This window comes from Chiloscyllium plagiosum, unplaced genomic scaffold (genome assembly GCF_037043375.1).
Source record: "Chiloscyllium plagiosum isolate Xiang-an unplaced genomic scaffold, Cpla_swu_hap1 HiC_scaffold_22, whole genome shotgun sequence".
Lineage (NCBI taxonomy): Eukaryota > Metazoa > Chordata > Chondrichthyes > Orectolobiformes > Hemiscylliidae > Chiloscyllium > Chiloscyllium plagiosum.
The window spans coordinates 36,064,259-36,083,009 of record NW_028270160.1 but is presented as its reverse complement, the minus strand read 5'-3'; the positions used below and the strand labels follow the sequence as shown (position 1 = coordinate 36,083,009).

Below are 18,751 nucleotides of genomic sequence, written 5' to 3'. Positions count from 1 at the left end.
GAAATCTGCCTCTCTTACCCGGGCCATCCTACAGGAGCTCCAGACTCTCAAGGATATGGTTGATTCTTGGCTTCCATTTGAATTGGGAGAAAGTGAGAATGCTGGAGATCAGAGTCGAGAGTGTGGTACTGGAAAAGCATCCAATTCCTGATGAAGGATTTATGCCCGAAAGCGTTGATTCTTCTGCTCCTCAGATGCTGCCTGACCGGCTGTACTTTTCCAGCGCCACACTCTTGACTCTGCCCTCTGAAGTGCTCTAGCAAGTCACTCATTTCAATAGCAATTAGGGATGGACAACAAGTGCTGGCCTTACTGGTGTTGCCCTCAGCCTATGAAGAAAAATATTTTTAAAATTTCTGACTGAGGTGCAAAATTGCAATCAATTGAGTCACAGTTGACACTTTACCACAATGTCTGTATTATAATTGTGCATTAAATCTATTAGACAACATGGTACTGGAAAAATTTCTGTAGCACTAGAAAATTGGCCAATTTTTTGCCAGTTTGAACTCAGTTAGTTCATGTATGGAATGAACTTCCAGAGGAAGTGGTCGATGCAGGTACAATTACAACATTTAAAAGACATTTGGATAAGTTTGGAGGGGTATGGACCAAGCACAAGCTCATGGGACTTGTTTGGTTTTGGGATTATGGTTGACATGGACTGATTGGACTACAAGTTCTGTTTCTGTGCTGTATGACTCTGAGAATAATATACGTACTCAGAATTTGGGACTCTCAAGTCCATAGTTTATAGATGCATTCAAATTGTTGAATTGTGTTTTAGTTGTGATGCATACACTCATGGGAAGAACAACAATTAAAGTTTTGAATTGTCAATGTACTTAGAAAGTGAAAATTAGTTCTCATTTAAACATGTACACTAAGAAATTAATCTTTCACCAACAATTTGTGTAAAACATTTTGCTATTCTTCCACCACTGGAAATCCAATCTATTCATTTCCAATTGTTGAAACAGATTAACAAATTTCAACTTTGATTGTGCAGTGGCAATATTTTGAAATGAAACTTCTGTTTAGAACACAGATATTTCCAGTCTCTAATGTCTATGGAAACAAGTGTGACTCCACATCAATTTCAAAATATGTAATGCAAAGACTTAAAACTGATCAAGAAGATTTGTAATCACACAATTGTTCTGTCTTTTGGAGTAAAACTGGATAACTGGTTGACAGGATTGCAAGGCACAATTGACATGTATCTGTTCAAAGTAAGTCAGGCAGCAGACGTACAGCGCACTAATTATAGGGATTTTGGTACGCAACCTAATGCTGAATGTGCTGTTGAGCAGCTCCACACCTGAGGAGGAGTAGGCTCACACAAAGCAAATTATTTAAAACTAGACTGCACTTCTTAAACACATTGGGTATCCTGCCTACAGCAGGGGCTGGAAGTAATGAAACAAAACAATGGTGCATCATGCCTGACAGCAAACCCCCAATCTAGCACTGGATGTTTTTGTATAAGGACACAGATTCCTTTTTTTTCAGTATTAGAATGTCATCAAGCCCAACACTCAAGAAAACAGGGGCCATTGCAGTCATTGCCAGATGTAGTGCTATGAGAATTTCAATAGGCTCATTCAAGTGGGCAAGGTAAGAAAATATATGTTCAAAGTCTCTACCACCCAGAAACCTCAACCATTGCTCAATCCACACAGCCCAATCACAGATAGCTTAAGTACCTTAATCATATTTTGTAAACACCACCTCTTATAGGCATTTCTCCCTGCTGCAAGCCTCAAACTAGCATTTTATAACGTGTTTGAATCTAACAGTTGGCAATGTCACCACAACATATTATACCATACTGCCACATCTCCAGCTTTCCTGCAGGACAAGCTGATATATAACCAGCAGCAGATACTCACCAGATAGGATTGTGCCCCACTGCACCCAACATGCTCTTATATACATGAAGAAGACAGTGCTCATCATTATTGAAGGCATCATGACTGCTAAAAGAAGTCTGCCACCAGCAACACCAGATCAAAAGCATGCTTGTACTTAATTATCCTATTGCCATCCAATTTGTCCTTCATCGTGCAATCAAGTCAGGTTTCTTCTACTCCACTCACAGCAGCTCTGCCTTTGCACCTTTTGATACTAATGAATTGCGACCTGGCCAGGTAGTGGTGGAAGAGGAGGAGATGGAAATTCAGGAAGACATTGAAGACGCAATCACACTTACTCAGACTTGACCATGAACTTACACAGTGGCAGTGCAGTTACTTCAGTGCATAGCTTCAGGATTGGATGTGCACATTTCAAAAAAACCACACGAGTGACCGGAGATCAGGATAGCACAGATGTCAGCCCACCGGAGAATAATGCTTCATGTACCCCTACTGCACATTTTGAAGGGATTGCACAGCATATAAGGCTAAAGATTTTGAATTACTTGGTGCATTGACAGGCTTGCCAAATAGTCTGTGGTCACAGTCAAGGAGACTGGAAGAGTCCAGTGTCACCTAGAGGCAGAGCTTGAAGTCCTTCATGTCCAATTGTGAAAGTGATGACCAACTCCATTTACACATCTGTGAACCAACCACAAAATTGCATAGGATGGCTAATATCTCTGATTCTGTTGCAATGTGGGCAGAAGCAACCCAATGTGGAGTGGAAACACACACCAGGTCACTCAACTGTTATCATAGTTATGGATACCAGTGCCTAAAAGGGCTTGTAGGTATTGAGATACTGTGACATTTCTGGGATTATGGAGCTACCATGCAGTTCAAGTGTCAACTGCACCATGAGGATCAAACATGCTGTCAACATTTAGTCAGTCACCACAGCATTCTCCCAATGCCAACAATCAGCCAGCCCAGAATGCTGCTATCCATGCCAATGTGCTACAAATTTAAAGCGAGACCCTCCATGGTTAGTAGCTATTTCAATTCCACCAACTGTATCTGTAGTACTAAAAGAAATAGGCACTACATAACCAAATTTTGCAGCCAAGTTGTCTTACTAATATCTCACTGCAATTAAATAGCACCTTACTAAGATTACACCAAACACTATATATGTTTAGTTCCTTTATTGCAAGGAAAGAGATAGTTGCATCACAGAGAATGCACTGATGTTTCACTGAACAGATCTCTGGCAATGAAAATATTGTCCCCCAAGGAGACGAGGTATAAATGCCCTAAAGTTTAGAAGAATGACAGAATCATTTAAAAGTCTTAAAAAGCTTGACAGGGGAGATGCAGGAAGATTGTTCACCCAGTTGGAAAGTTTATCACTCTTAGTCACAATCTCAGAATAAAGGGTTCACAATTTAGGCCTTAAATTAGGAGAATTTATTTTCCAATCAAAGGATTGTATATGGTTAGTCATTAAATATATTTAGAGAGAAAAGACAGACAGATCTGGAGATGTTTGGGCATTAAAGGAATTAAATGTTATGTAAATAATGTAGGACAGTGACATTGTAGTAGACTGGCCATGATTTTGTTAAATGGCAGAGCACAACAGTCTTAAAGAGCTGAATGGCTTACTCCTATTTTGTACATATACATACCAGGCCTGGAGTGTGTAACCAAACCTTTACATTGGGTCAAGACGTCTAGTCTGGCAAAATGTCATCCATTGTCTTCAGTTATACATGTGCAAGCATGCTAAACTTTAAAACGCTTTCACTCAAAATTATAAAGGTAATTTGTAGTTTTATTTATGTCAACCTGTTCAGAGATGTTATGACACCCTCTAGAGCAGGTGGGATTTAAATCTAGTCTCTGGCTCAGAGGTAGGGGCATTACCATGTGCGACAAGAACTCAAAAGGCAGTTAGTGATAACATTTTCCTGAAATTAATGGTAGAGTTTTGGCAAGTCTGCCAAGACCATGTAGCGATTTGAGCATCTTCCTTGGTACAATTGTTGGCATAGTTTCTTCAATACCGGTACTGCCCTGATAACTTGCTGAACCGGCACCAAAGTGCATTGACAGCAGTTGCACCTACACAGTGGCCATGACAAATTGTATATGCAAATTAACAGCATTGCAACACTGATCAGTGTATTAAAATGAGTTATGTCAGAATGCCATTGCGATGGTCCTTCCAGAACAAGCAGCTAGTAATGATCACATTTAGATTGTTGGCAGTCACTGACATTCAACAAAAATTAATCTTCAACAGAATTCAGCAGTTTCACCTTCCTCTGACCATTACCTGTGGTTCAGTCATAGAGCATAGAACATTACAGCGCAGTACAGGCCCTTCGGCCCTCGATTTTGCGCCAACCTGTCACACCAATCTGAAGCCCATTTAACCTACACTATTCCATGTACGTTCATACGCTTGTCCAATGACGACTTAAATGTACTTAAAGTTGGCGAATCTACTACTGTTGCAGGCAAAGCATTCCATACCCTTACTACTCTGAGTAAAGAAACTACCTCGGACATCTGTCCTATATCTATCACCCCTCAATTTAAAGTTGTGTCCCCTCGTGTTTGTTGTCCCCATACTTGGGAAAAGGCTCTCCCTGTCCACCCTATCTAACCCTCTGATTATCTTATATGTCTCTATTAAGTCACCTCTCAACCTTCTTCTCTCTAATGAAAATAGCCTCAAGTCCCTCAGCCTTTCCTCATAAGACCTTCTCTCCATACCAGGCAACATCCTAGTAAATCTCCTCTGCATCCTTCCCAAAGCTTCCACATCCTTCTTATAATGCGGTGATCAGAACTGTACACAATACTCCAAGTGCGGCCGCACTACAGTTTTGTAAAGCTGTAGCATAACCTCATGATTCTGGAACTCGATCCCTCTATTAATAAAAGCTAAAACACTGTATATGCCTTCTTAACAACCCTGTCAACCTGGGTGGCAACTTTCAAGGATCTGTGTACCTGGACACAGATTTATCTGCTCATCTACATTACCAAGAATCTTACCATTAGCCCAGTATTTTGCATTCTGGTTACTCCGACCAAAGTGAATCACCTCACACTTGTCCGCATTAAACTCCATTTGCCACCTCTCAGCCCAGCTCTGCAGCTTATCTATGTCTCTCTGTAACCTACAAACAAACATCCTTTGTCACTATCCACAACTCAACCAACCTTAGTGTCATCTGCAAATTTACTAACCCACCCTTCTACGCCCTCATCCAGGTCATTTATAACATATTGTATGACTAAGCATCAATAAAAGAAAAGGCCACCATGAAATGCAGAGAAAGACAAAAAGGAGAAACTTGCATTCATATTGCATATTTCACCACCCCATGATATAGCAGCATAGAACCGAGCAGAAGTAGAACACTTAGCCCTTCACTATGATCATGGTTGATCTGACTCTGGCTTTAGCTCTGTTTTCCTGTCCGCAACTCATAATCCTTCTTTGTCTATCAAAAGTTATCTAACCCTGCCTTAAATAAATTTCAAAAGCAGTCTCTATTCCCTTCTTGATGAAAGTCCAGTCCCCTCAAAATCTTATTCATTTCAATAAGATCATCTCTTATTCTTCAAAGGGTATACAACCTAACCTGATCAACTTTTCTTCATAATATAACACTTGCATCTAGGAACAAGTCAAATCAACCTTCTAAGAATAGCTTCTAAGGCAATTATAAGCAATTCAAAAGCAATATAGTTCAAAAATGAGATCAATGCTCTTCACATTAAACATGCACTTTCACCAATGACCTGTACGGCTTCAGTAAATTTCTATATTCAATAACTAATAATTCATTTTGCTCCATCAACCTACTAACTTTAGGTGCCCCAGCTCTCTCTGGACCACCATGTTTAGTAATCTCTGTTCATTTGAATACTATGCTGCTTTTCTGTTCTTCCTTTCAAAGTCAACAGATTAATATTTTCCCACGTAATATTCCAGTTGCCAAAAAAAAAGAGCTCCTGCAGTTAGAAGGCCTGAGTCCAAGTCTTACCTATTTCAGAGGTGTGTGTCATAATGTTTCTGACAAGGACGATTTTAAAAAAACTACTTTTGTCAGTCATTTAATCTGTCCTTTTGTTTTGCGGACTACTTCCTCTTGACAACCTATTAACCAATCCTTTTTCATTCATGATGTTACCCTTTTCATGTGTTGTTATCCTGGCTAGCAATTTTTGATGTGGCACCAACTAGTTCTTCTCTATTCAATGGATGTTACTTTGTCAAAATAAAATTCTAACAAAATTAGTTAAACACTATTTCTCTTTCACAAATCCATGATGACTGTCCTATAAAATTGAGAATTTAACAAAAAAATTCTGTTATGGCCTCTTTAATAATGGATTCTAGAATATTCCCTACAATAGATGTTAAGCTCACTTACTTATAATTTCAGGCCTTCTGCATCTCCTTTCTTAGATAAGTATGTTACATTTTCTATTGCTATTTTCTAATCCACTGGGACTTTTACAAAATTTAAAGGAGCTCTGGAAAATTATAACCAGTGCAATGACCACCATGTCTTTTAGATGTAGATTTGCTCGCTGAGCTGGAAGGTTCATTTCCAGACGTTTCGTCATCCTATTAGGTAACATCTTCAGTGGGTGTCCAAGGGAAGCACTGTTCACAATTCCTGCCATGTTTCGGTTTCATTGGGTTGGTGATGTCATTTCCTGTTATTTTTCTCAGTGGGTGGTAGATGGGGTCTAACTCGATGGGTTTGTTGATAGAGTTCCGGTTGGAATGCTACGCTTCTAGGAATTCTCGTGCGGGTCTCTGTTTGGCTTGTCCTAAGATGGATTTGTTGTCCCAGTCGAAGTGGTGTCCTTCCTAGGATACTAGTGAGAGAAGGTCATGTCTTCTTGTGGCTAGTTGATGTTCATGTATCCTGGTGGCTAGTTTTCTGCCTGTTTGTCACAGTATTTTGTAAATGACATTAGTTTTGCTTCTTGTCAGTCTTTCGAATTCATTAGCTGCTGTTTTAGTGAGTTGATGGGTTTGTGGGCTACCATGATGCCAAGAGGTCTGAGGAGTCTGGCAGTCATTTCCAAGATGTTTTTGATGTAGGGGAGAGTGGCTAGCGTTTCTGGATGTGTTTTGTCTGCTTGTTTGGGTTTGTTGCTGAGAAATCAGCGGACTGTGTTCATTGGGTACCCATTATTTTTTAATACATGGTACAGGTGATTTTCCTCTGCTCTGCGTAGTTCCTCTGTGCTGCAGTGTGTTGGCTCATTGAAATAACATTCTGATGCAGCTTTGTCTTTCTTTTAAAATACTAGGAGGTAGGCCACAAGTCCAAGACATTTGACTGCCTTCAGTCCAACAATTAGTTTCAAAAGGTCCCCTGCACCTTTTTCCAGGGTAATGACGATAAAAGTTCATCCTTCCCTGTCACTTCTTGATTTTCAATTACTTTTCAGAAGTTTAAAGTCTTTTGTAATAAACACTATTTTTTTAAAAGTATCTACTATTCCTTTGTTTTTGATTAATTTCCCCAGATGCATTCTATACAGAAAAAACTAGCTTTTCTTACTCTTATTATTCAAACAACTTGTAGAAACTCTATGACTAGCTAGCTATCATTCTCGTTTGGCTGCCTCTTCATTGCCTTTTTCGCTAATTCTTAAATCTGCATAATCCTCTAATCTACCACTAATCTTTGTTAAAAGATCACACAATACTAGGTTATAGTCCAACAGGTTTAATTGGAAGCACTAGCTTTCAGAGCACCGCTCCTTCATCAGGTGGTTGTGGGAGGACACAATTGTAAGGTACAGAATTTATAGCAAAAGTTTACAGTGTGATGTAACTGAAATTATACATTGAAAAATACCTTGATTGTCTGTTGAGTCTTTCATCTGTTCGAATACCATGATAGTTTCACTTCTTTCATGTGTAAATCACACTTTTCTTAAAAAAAAGTTGCATTCTCAGGTTAGCTGTAATGATTGGTGTTAGCTAGACAACATGTTGAAGGTGTTAGCCCCCTGTCTATACCATAATGTTTAGAATGATTCTAATCTAAAAAGTGAGATAACAGAGTTTTACATGAATTCATGCAGTTTTGAGCAAAGTACAATGTAACTCTGCAAGTATAAATTCACCCCACAAAATATATGTACATGCGTGCATGTGTGTGTGCGCGTATGTATGTGTCTGGGTTGGGGGCGTTGTGAGAGTGAGAGTGAGAGTGAGAGTGAGAGAATATGCATGAGTGTATAGAGTGTCTTAAGTCTGTGACACTCATAGGGAGGGCCTCAACAGGGACCTTGGGTTCATGTCACACTACAGGTGACCACCATTGCACTACACACACATCCTCTCAGAGACTTAAACCACTCTACACTCACGCACACACATATACACTCTCTCTCAGACACTCAACTCCCCAACCCAGACACACACATACATTTTGTGGGGTGAATTTATAGACACATACATACGCGCACACACACATGCACGCATGTACATATATTTTGTGGGGTGAATTTATACTTGCAGAGTTACATTGTACTTTGCTCAAAACTGCATGAATTCATGTAAAACTCTTAATTCATTTTTTAGATTAGAATCATTCTAAACATTATGGTATAGACAGGGGGCTATCACCTTCAACATATTGTCAAGCTAACACCAATTGTTACAGCTAACCTGAGAATACAACTTTTAAAAAAAAACGTTGTACGATTTACACATGAAAGAAGTGAAACTATCATGGTATTCGAACAGATGAAAGACTCAACAGACAATCAAGGTATTTTTTTAATGTATAATTTCAGTTACATCATACTGTAAACTTTTGCTATAACTTCTGTGCCTTACAATTGTGTCCTCCACAATCACCTGATGAAGAAGCGGCGCTCCGAAAGCTAGTGCTTCCAATTAAACCTGTTGGACTATAACCTGTGATTTTTAACTTTGTACACTCCAGTCCAACACCGGCATCTCCAAATCATTACTAATCTTTGTGGATTTATAGTGATTCTTTCCCTGTAAGTACCATCCTTAACTTCTTTACTTCGCTACTGATGATGTATCTTTTTCAATAAATTTTTCTTTTTCACTGCCGAAAAAGTATTACTAAACTTCTCCTTAAATTCTACCATTGCAACTTGACTATCATACCTTTTAATTTAGTTTTCTCAGTGAGTCTTCGTTCATTGATTTAGGTTTAGAATACTAGTCATGGACCCACACTTCTCTTTCAAACTGCACATGAAATTCCATCATGCTGTGATGTCTGTCATCAAGAGGCTCATTAACAATGTACATTATCTGGTCTATCAACAACCTCAAATGAAAAAGAATTTAAGATATCCAGCTGTCTGGTCAGCTCTAGAATGCACAGCTTTGAGAAACTGACTAGAAGAGATCCTATGAACAAATTTCCACTTTCATCATTCTGATTCTCTTAGTCTATATGAGATTAAGATCACTTATGATTATTGCACTCCATTTCTTGGATGTCCCATTTTACTTCTTTCTGTATGCTATGTCTAAATTGTTTCACAGATAATAAAAGTGCATTATAAAGTATAATGTTGTGATTTAGCAAGTAAAAAGACTAATTTTGGATGCCCACAATATCACAGAATTTCCCCTCACCCTAACAAAGAACACAATACAGTACAATTGCCCATGCTTCTTTTTGCAATGTGTAGAAAAGATGAATACCACATCAAAAGATGAATCACCTGCCTTTCAACACATTAACCATAACATGTTTTGAACTTCAATCCAAAGAAAGATGAAAGAAGATTGTTCTGTGTCAATTCAATGATTAAATTAAAACGTCAGTTGCTACATTGTAGAAATTGCTTTACTTACAAAGAGACTTAATTCTAAACTTTTTACATAAAATTAATCTGAAAGTTTGTCTGATTATAGGCAAAACGATCACTAATGGTATTTACTGTTCTATATTTAATTGTGTTGTACAGTACTTGAAGTTTGAAATCATATTATTTTGCATTTGTGTCTTTGGAGACAAATACACGGACATGTTCAAAAACATTTTATATTCAAAACATATGTTACAGTTGACCCCCTATCCTGGATTTAGTGTGTCAAAATCAGCTTCTTTCTTAAAACAAAGCTTATCGTATCAACAATGCAGAATGGCATCATATCCAACCATTATACATTGTTTAAAGTGCTCACTTGGGTCACTAGCTTTCGCTTCAGCAAAATTAAGCATCTCACTTTTATAAGAGTTCATGCAATACATAATGTGAAGGAAATCAAGACGTGTTATCCATTATACAATGTTTGGATAATAAGTATGCCTCAAGTGTAATACACGTCATGATGTATTTGGTTTGCAAGTATATAACATTTTTTTTTAAAAAAGTCCATCATTCACCTGCAGCCTTAAACTTACAATCAGTTACAACTGCTCTCTGACTGACCTTAGCATTTACAAGCTGCTATAGTTAGGTGTTTTTGCTTACTTAAAAGAGAGCCTTTAATGATAAATATGACAGGATAATGAGTACACATTACAACCATGCTCCATACCTGGAAGCAATGAATTGGTGATCTGTTGGCATTGAAAGTTGCACTTCTTAAATGACCTTATCATCATATTTCAAAGCACAAAAAACAAAATATAAGAAAGAAAAAAAGATGCCAGGTATTTGCCTAATGTTTTACTCATTTGTATCTGATAACCCAATTTGTCCTAAAAGACTGAGGTTTGGCAGTTATTTGTAAATCACAATCTGCTGAACTTTCTTGTACATTGCTTCACAATATGTTGACATACACCATTTCCCCTCAATGTGTTTGAACAGTATGCTTAAAAGGGACAGGAAAGTTAAGGAATATTCTAGCGCTGCTGATAGATTTCATATATACATAAATGAGGAACATTCTGCAGTGGATGTAACTTCTGATTAAAGAAGGTCTCCATTCAAAATTCCAGAACATTTTGGGTAGCTGTCATCATGGTGAATGTGCAAAGACATTCCTTGGTGCAGACTTATGGCCAGTGGCAACCAAATCATAGATATCTTAAAAGCTTTTACATCAGCACACCAAAATGTTCTCAGAGGAAAAGGCACCCTTATGGAGAAATACAGTGGTCATATCACTGGATTTGTAATCCAGAGCCCCAGATTAATATTCTAGGGGCATGTATTTGATTCCCACATTGACAGATGGTGAATTCAATTGAGTCGAATTCAAATCCGGAATTAAAAGTTAGTTTAATGGTAACAATTAACCATTGGTGATTGCAATAAAATCTAATTGATCATAATGGTTCAATAAAAAGAGGTGGGTAAGTTTAAAAGGTCTTGCTGCTTATAATATTGAAAAAACTTTTGTCAAACTGTACATATATGGATGGCAAAAGCACTTGAATTTTAACCATTAGTGGGAATTATTACTCAGACTGTAATTTTCAGTTGAGCTGTAAAACTGCCTTCAGTGCGCTGTGATAGTGAGTGAGCACCTTTTGAAATTATTTGTATATGAAGATTAATATTCTGATGGTCAAATGAAGTGAGTAAAGCTGTTAAAATGGATAATAAAAAGGTGGGCATTTTTGAAGCTTTTCAGCAGGACTCTTTACATGGTACATATAAATGGATTAGATTTAAATGGAAAGGGATAGAATCAGGAAGCTGGCAAATAATTTAAAAATGTGGCTAATTATGAGGAGAGAAGATTCTTTAAAGAGCAGGATTATGTTGTCAGGTTGTATGTGCAGAAGTGTGACAACAAAAAGGGCATCAATTCAGAAAGGTGTAAGGCACTGCATTTGGGAGGGCAAATAAAACATTGAAGTACACCAAAGTGGTAGAACATTGCAGAGGAACAGAAGGACCTTGAAGTGCAAGTTAAAGATCCCTAAAAGAAACACAACTGGAAAGCTGGCGAAGACAACATCCAGATCACTTTTCTTTATTAGCAAGACATTGGACAGAAAAAAAAAGGTGAAGTTAAAAACGAGAAGGGTAGAAAATACTAATTCAGGCTAAAGCTGAAGTATTGCCTGAAATTCTGGTCACTGCACTATAGGAAGGATATCATTGCACTGGAGATTGTTCAGAGGATAGTTGAGGGTATTCCCTGAACTGAAAAATGTGAGGAACATTCCAAAGCATTTTTGGAACTGATGAGGTCCAAGAGATATTTTTAATTGAATTATACAAATTTAATGGCACCTGGATAGAGGGGAAAAGGCAGGACCAGTTTCCAATAGCAGAGAGGTCAAAATCCAGGGACTACAAATTTAAAGTAATTGTAGAAAAATTAGAGGGGAGTTGACAGCAAGGTATTTTCACTCAGAATGCTGGGGTCTGGAATTCGTAACTTGAAATGATGGTAAAGGTAGAAATCTCATCGCTCTTTGAAAGTGCATGGATGTGCACTGGAAGTGCTGTATTAAGGCTAAGGGACCAAAATCTAGAAATTGAGTGCTAGATTGTTCTTTGCTGGCCTGCGGACACAATGGGCCTCCTTCAGTATTATATTCTTCCCTTATCTAACCTACTTATGGTGCAGCTCCTGGATAGCTCTTGGTTGATCGAAGATATTACTGGTGTTTGCTGACAAAAAAGGACCACATGACAACTGTTCTACAATGAACATCCGCACACAACCAGCTATCAATGACACTTGGGCATAAGATTTTATCACTCTTAACCAGAGTGGCTTGCTAGGCCATTTCGGAAGGTGCTTAAGAGTCAGAGGTAGTTTCTTTAGTCAGAGAATAGTAAGGGTATGGAATGCTTTGCCTGCAATAGTAGTAGATTCGCCCACTTTAAGTACATTTAAGTCATCATTGGACAAGCATATGGACGTACATGGAATAGTGTAGGTTAGATGGGCTTCAGATTGGTATGACAGGTCGGCACAACATCGAGGGCTGAAGGGCCTGTACTGCGCTATAATGTTCTACGTTCAACCACATTGCTGGTGAGTCTAGAGTCACAAGAATAGCTAATGGGTATGATAGCAGTTTGCTTTTATTTCCAGTTTTTGCTAATGGAATTTATCAGTGCGAAACATTACAATTCTAGTAGCATTACCACAACGTTACTATTTCGTGTGCAAGTACAAAACTACTTTAGACATTAGAACTTCTATAATACTTTCCTAACAGTTGCTCCTGGGTCTTGCAATGCTGCTAAATAGTGACCTTCTGTGCTATTGCCAAGCGTTTCCATTTTGTAGGTAAAAACAATGACTGCAGATGCTGGAAACCAGATTCTGGAGTAGAGTGGTGCTGGAAAAGCACAGCAGTTCGAGCAGCATCTGAGGAGCAGGAGAATCGACGTTTCAGGCAAAAGCCCTTTGCAAAGGTTGGAGGATTACTCAACATTCAAACTGACAATCTAACTGAAGCAATGATGATGTGTGGCCTCCTACAAAGCCTCTCACATCTGGTTTCCCCTGAGAATAAAGGTTGCATTGCTGTGGTTTGCTAGATTCTCAGTACAGAGCTGGACACCGAAAGACTTGAGTACTTAATGCGAATGCCCTTTCATCGACTTGCCGCACTTTAATTTACCTTGAATCAGCCTCCCATTTGTCTACCCAGGACTATAAGTTTCCACCTGACCTCGAACTCTCTCTTCAACCCATCTTTTTTTATTTGGTAGGAGCTGTTTCACCCTCTTGATTTCTCGCTTGAAGGAGAGATCATCACTGAAACGTTTCTCTCGTTACAAATATTGCTTGGCCAGCTCAGGATTTCCCGAATTGAACACCATTTAAGCTCCTTTTAGTCCCGAAGAAACGTTAACTCTGCCTCTTTCACCGCAGATACTGCCAGGCCTGTGAGCGTTTTTTTTCCAGCAGTTGTATTTTAAATTCAGATTTCCAGCCTCTGCAATATTTTGCCTTTATTAAATTATTTCCAGCATATTCTGTCTCCGTGTAGAGTGATTATGGGGATGCCATTGTGCGTATAGTCTTGCCATTTCTCGCGTGATCAACAACTCGCCTCAATGTTTAACACAATTTAATCAAAGCGAAACGCCGATATAACCGGAGTCTTTCGGTGGACTGCATATGTAAGCACCGGGCGGTTTTAGATCAGTTCGAACATGGACAATCCAGCTGAAGCAATGTCCCCAACAATTAAATCAAGCCCGTTAACCATTGCCTAACTGACAGAACGGTCCACGGCCTCCTGTAATATCATTTCATCATTGCACACCGATCAATCGGTTTTCACGGTGAAACAGGCCCTGTGCAAAGTACTTATTGGCAGTTATCAGTATGCAAAGAACAGCCCAAATCCCGCCCACCCGTTCAGTAGTGGCCCACGTGTGCAAGCCTGCAATGCATATTGAAGTGTAACAGATTGGATGTGTAAATATCCTGCATGATTCATGCGGAACCCTGTGATGTACACACTGCTGTTGCTTGGTTTACTAATCGTGGCATCCAGTGTTGTAAACTGTACCGAGACAAGAATCGCACAGCTCTGTTTCCAAAACACAAGCAAGATTAGATCCATGCAAAAAGAGGTATCCAGTTAGCAGCATTTCCTCACTGGGCAATAACAGAGCTGAAACTGCAGTAGGACTCGGCTATTGCAATCATAAACGATTTCACCCACACCCAGCCTCACTGCCTGTGAATGTTTCACTGTCCCGTAATATCTACACCTTGTCTAGTCACCAGCCCAATTATAAAAACTGACACATACTCTGGTCATTACCGTCTTCATAGTCGATATATCGCCAGCAATCTCCGTTAACTTTCTTTCCGTATTAGAACCTGCTGACTCTACACTCCCCAACAGTTTGGTGTTAACACGAGTTAAGCGTAGACTCTCAGTGTGATCAGACACTGGTCAAATAATCTTCAGCCCAAAGACAGGTTGCAAGGAAAAGCTAAACCTTGCTACTACTCCCTTCTCAGGGAGCCGGGGCAGTGCTCCCTTCTCAGGGAGCTGGGGCAGTGCTCCTGCTGAGCCGTGTCGACCCAGGAACTCTGCCGTTGCAACCAAATAAACCCCGGTACTCCGCTGCCACTGAACCGGTTTAGACTCAAAATACAATGTTCTCCGACAAGAAGCTTGTGATAAATCCGGGGGAACTCACCAGGAAGAAGAAGCCACTGCTTTCCGCCTGCTGCAGTTAATAGTGTCAGCTAAGAGGCAGGGCAAGTGCTGGTTAAATCCCAAGCTCTGCTCCTTCACGTGCTCAGCTCAGACAGCCGCCTGCTGCGGGGAATGGGAATTACCACAGAGAGGATAAAGCGAAGGCACAGGTACCGATACACAGCCGTTTTTTCTTTCACTGGAGGCTGGACAAGAACTGACTACAGCAAACTTCACTGAACATTAACGCTGGCCGGTGTTGAAGTGTGTGATTGTCGAAATGGTTTCTGAATTTTAGCAGTCTCCTATTTCAAAGTTTACATGTCAGTCCCAATGACAAGTAGCCCCATTATAGCAAACACATGCTTTTCAATTGTGCTGACAAGCAGAAGGCTGGGAGAACACAACAAGCCAGGCAGCAGCAGGTGGAGAAGTTGACGTTTCTGGTGTAACCCTTCTTCAGGACTGTCGACGTTTTGAATGTACCTTTTCTGGGCATCACCGCTGAACACAGTCGTCTTCTACGCTGGCCCTTCCCAGAAAAAGTTACTGAGTAACAATGAGAGTCGTGTCCTTTCTAGATCCCGGGGAATTGCTACCATTCGCCCTGGTTAAAAACATCTCACCCAGTTCAAGAACTAAACCTGCAACTTTGTGTTCTGTGCCGATGAGATAGGAAACCAGCTGGTTACATTTTTGCTCTCCTGTCTAAACTGCTTTAGACGAAAAGGTGTTTGCTCGAGTCAAAATCAACAGGTCACTTATTTTATGGAAATATGAGCTGACATACGAATTAAAACCCTCATGCCCTCCAAAAGCAGACTTCATAAATTTCGCACCCACATGAAACAGCCTTCAGCATAAAGAAACAAAATCACTAACCTCCAAAGACTGAGAACTTAAAAATTTATAGTCATAGAGATATACAGCATGGAAACAGACCCTTTAGTCCAACCCACCCATGCCAACCAGATATCCCAATCCAATCTAGTCCCACCTGCCAGCACCCACCCCATATCCCTCCAAACCCTTCCTATTTATATACCCATCCAGATGCCTTTTCAATGTTGCAATTGTACCAGCCTCCACCACATCCTCCAGCAGCTCGTTCCATACATGTACCACTCTCTGTGAGCTGTAGCTCTTTAAACATCCAGGAGTGATAGTACATTTCAAAGTTCTCACCCTTGTGTGGTGAATGTTGGGAGAATGACAGCTGGCTTGGTGACAAGACAGTAGTGTCTTCTTCTCATTCTTCGTAGGAAGTCCCTGAGGAACAAAGATGGCCTTTTATCACTCTGATTCTGAAGGTTCTGAGGTGACAACAGAGTCCAATGCTGGATCCACACACTGTTTCAGGTGAAACAGGTAGAGTTTGAAGAGATGGATGGACGGATGGGATGCTTGGGTTTTATACATTCCTTCAGTTATTTACACTTGGCCTCATCAGAGACATTCAAACTAGTTGACCCCTTTACAGATCCCACTTCTCCAGTTTGAGTAGATTTAGGCAAGAGAGTTCCCTGAATCAGTGATGGATATTGTATCTTTGTCTGGGGTTTTGAGGGTATTTCTTCTGCCCTCCTGGTAAGCACTAACTGTGATAAAACTCAGAGTCTTGTTTTGAGAGTCTTGTATCAGGCATGTGGATAATGTAACCAAGCCAATGTAAATGATTGACAGTAACCAATATCTTGACCCTGTGATCCATTGGAGCTTTAGGATTTTGAGGAGGTATTGGTGAGGATTTTTCTTTTGGAATTTCAGGTGATGGCTGTACATTATCTATGTCTTTGATATATGCATGAGAGCAGGTAACACTGCTACCCATAGGCTATGAACTTGGAGCCAGGACTGGAGTCTTTGTTGTAATTTGTTCCTCAGAGAATGCATAAGCACAGCAGAGAAGATGTTGAGTTTATTGCCGATGTCTGCTCTCACAGAAAGCTGGTTCCTGAAGTATAAGAATTGATCCACATTGGTCCAGCAATCCTCTGCCTGGGCATTCAGAACTGTCCAAAGTGGTTGACACTCATTTGTTGTTACAGATCTTTGCAGTCGGTTGTGTCAGGGGGAGGGGATTGGGGGGTGGGGGGTTGCTGTGGAGATAATATTGTGCAGTAGGATCAGGCTGGTAAAGTTCCTTTATTTTCTGGAGATTAATGTAAGGCCGATTGCCTCATGAACCTCTACGAGTGCATCAATGATGGTTTGGATCTTGGCCTGTGAGTGTACAAGCATCATTTTGCAGCATGATAACAGGTGTACAAGTGATCTCGATTCTGGACTGGAGGTGACACAGGGCGAACCATTACTCCTTCCAGTGGGAAACTTCGGCAAGGAAGCTAGAGGGAGATAGAGAAGACTTTTGATACAATAACACAGTCTTGCTTGATGCCTGATTGGCTCGATGATGATCCATTGGTGAGGATCACGCCTTGTATGTCATTGTCCAGGAGGGGTAGGATGAAGGTAAATTTCTGTGGGCAACCAAATTTTACCAAGCTGTTCTATAATCTATCCCATCTGACAGAGTCAAAGCTTTCCGTGAGATTCAAAAATGCTGCTCACTCTATGTTTCTTGGAATTATCTTGCTGCCAAGATCATGTCCCCTGTACTTCATGATGGAAACAATCTGCATTGTGACTCTGGATGGGGTCTTCAACTAGTGGAAGGTGGTTATTGAGGAGGTATCCTACAATGACTTTCCTTGTGGATGATGGTCACTGTTGAAAAATGCTTTTTCACCACATATCAGGCTGGGATTGCACTGAGTTGATGGTGGGTGGCATTCAGTGGGATGAGGCTGAGTGTCCTCCTGTCAAGGACAGACTTTCCATTGAGGCGATTATTGAAATACTCCTCTTCATGGGTGCTGACTGCCTCCCTATCCTTAATGAGAGCCATCCTATTCTTGACTGCCTTTTAGTATTTGAGCTGTTGATGTTGGCTGCACATTACTACTGTTGGCGAGTTCCTGGATTTACTGTACTCTGCTCACCCACTGTGCAACCCATCTTTGGATCACTTTTCTTTTTAACTGGACCTTAGCCTTCATTCCTGCTTTCTTTTCCTTGAGTATTATTGGTCCTTGTAGTTCAGAAGCACCTTGCAATTATTTGAATTAGAATCCTTCCAGTATGGAAACAGGCCCTTCAGCCCAACCAGTCCACACTGACCCTCCAAAGAGTAACCCACCCACACCCATTCCCCTACCCTATATCTATTCCTGACTAATGCACCTGACACTATGGGAAATTTAGCATGGCCAATTCACCTAACCTGCACATCTTTGGACTGTGGGAGGAAACCAGAGCACTCAGAGGAAACCCACGCAGACACGAGGAGAATGTGCAAGCCCCACACAGATAGTCGCCCGAGGCAGGGATTGAACCTGGGTTCCTGGTGCTGTGAGGCAGCAATGCTAACCACTGAGCCACCATGACACCCCTTTAATTAGTAGCTCCTTGATCTCCTGATCATTCTCCAGTCATAGAGTCATAGAGATGTATAGCATGGAAACACATCAAGTTTCCTCACAGGTGCTATTTAGGATTGATCTAAGGGGCAGATCAGGCACTGTGGACATTCTGTATTTCCTGTTGAAAGTCACCAGATTGATTGTGAAACACTGACTATTAATTTCTTCACAGAAATCATGACTGTATTGACATTGAATTTTCTGTGGTAATCTTTCTGCTGCCCCACTGCTGATTTTGGGCTAGGTTGATGGAGCTGGTAGAGCAGATCTGTCAATGGTC

General features: G+C 40.3%; 1 protein-coding gene across 3 annotated transcripts in view; it reads right to left on the bottom strand.

Annotated features, from left to right (window-relative positions):
• Positions 1–15,057, bottom strand: part of ptprea (protein tyrosine phosphatase receptor type Ea) — a 276,393-nt gene extending 261,336 nt beyond the window's left edge. For all 3 annotated transcript variants that reach the window (XM_087998959.1, XM_087998962.1, XM_087998963.1), the window contains exon 1: positions 14,991–15,057. The gene's annotated coding sequence lies outside the window, so the exon portion shown is untranslated. The remainder of the gene's footprint in view (positions 1–14,990) is intronic.
• Positions 15,058–18,751: the final 3,694 nt, after the last annotated feature.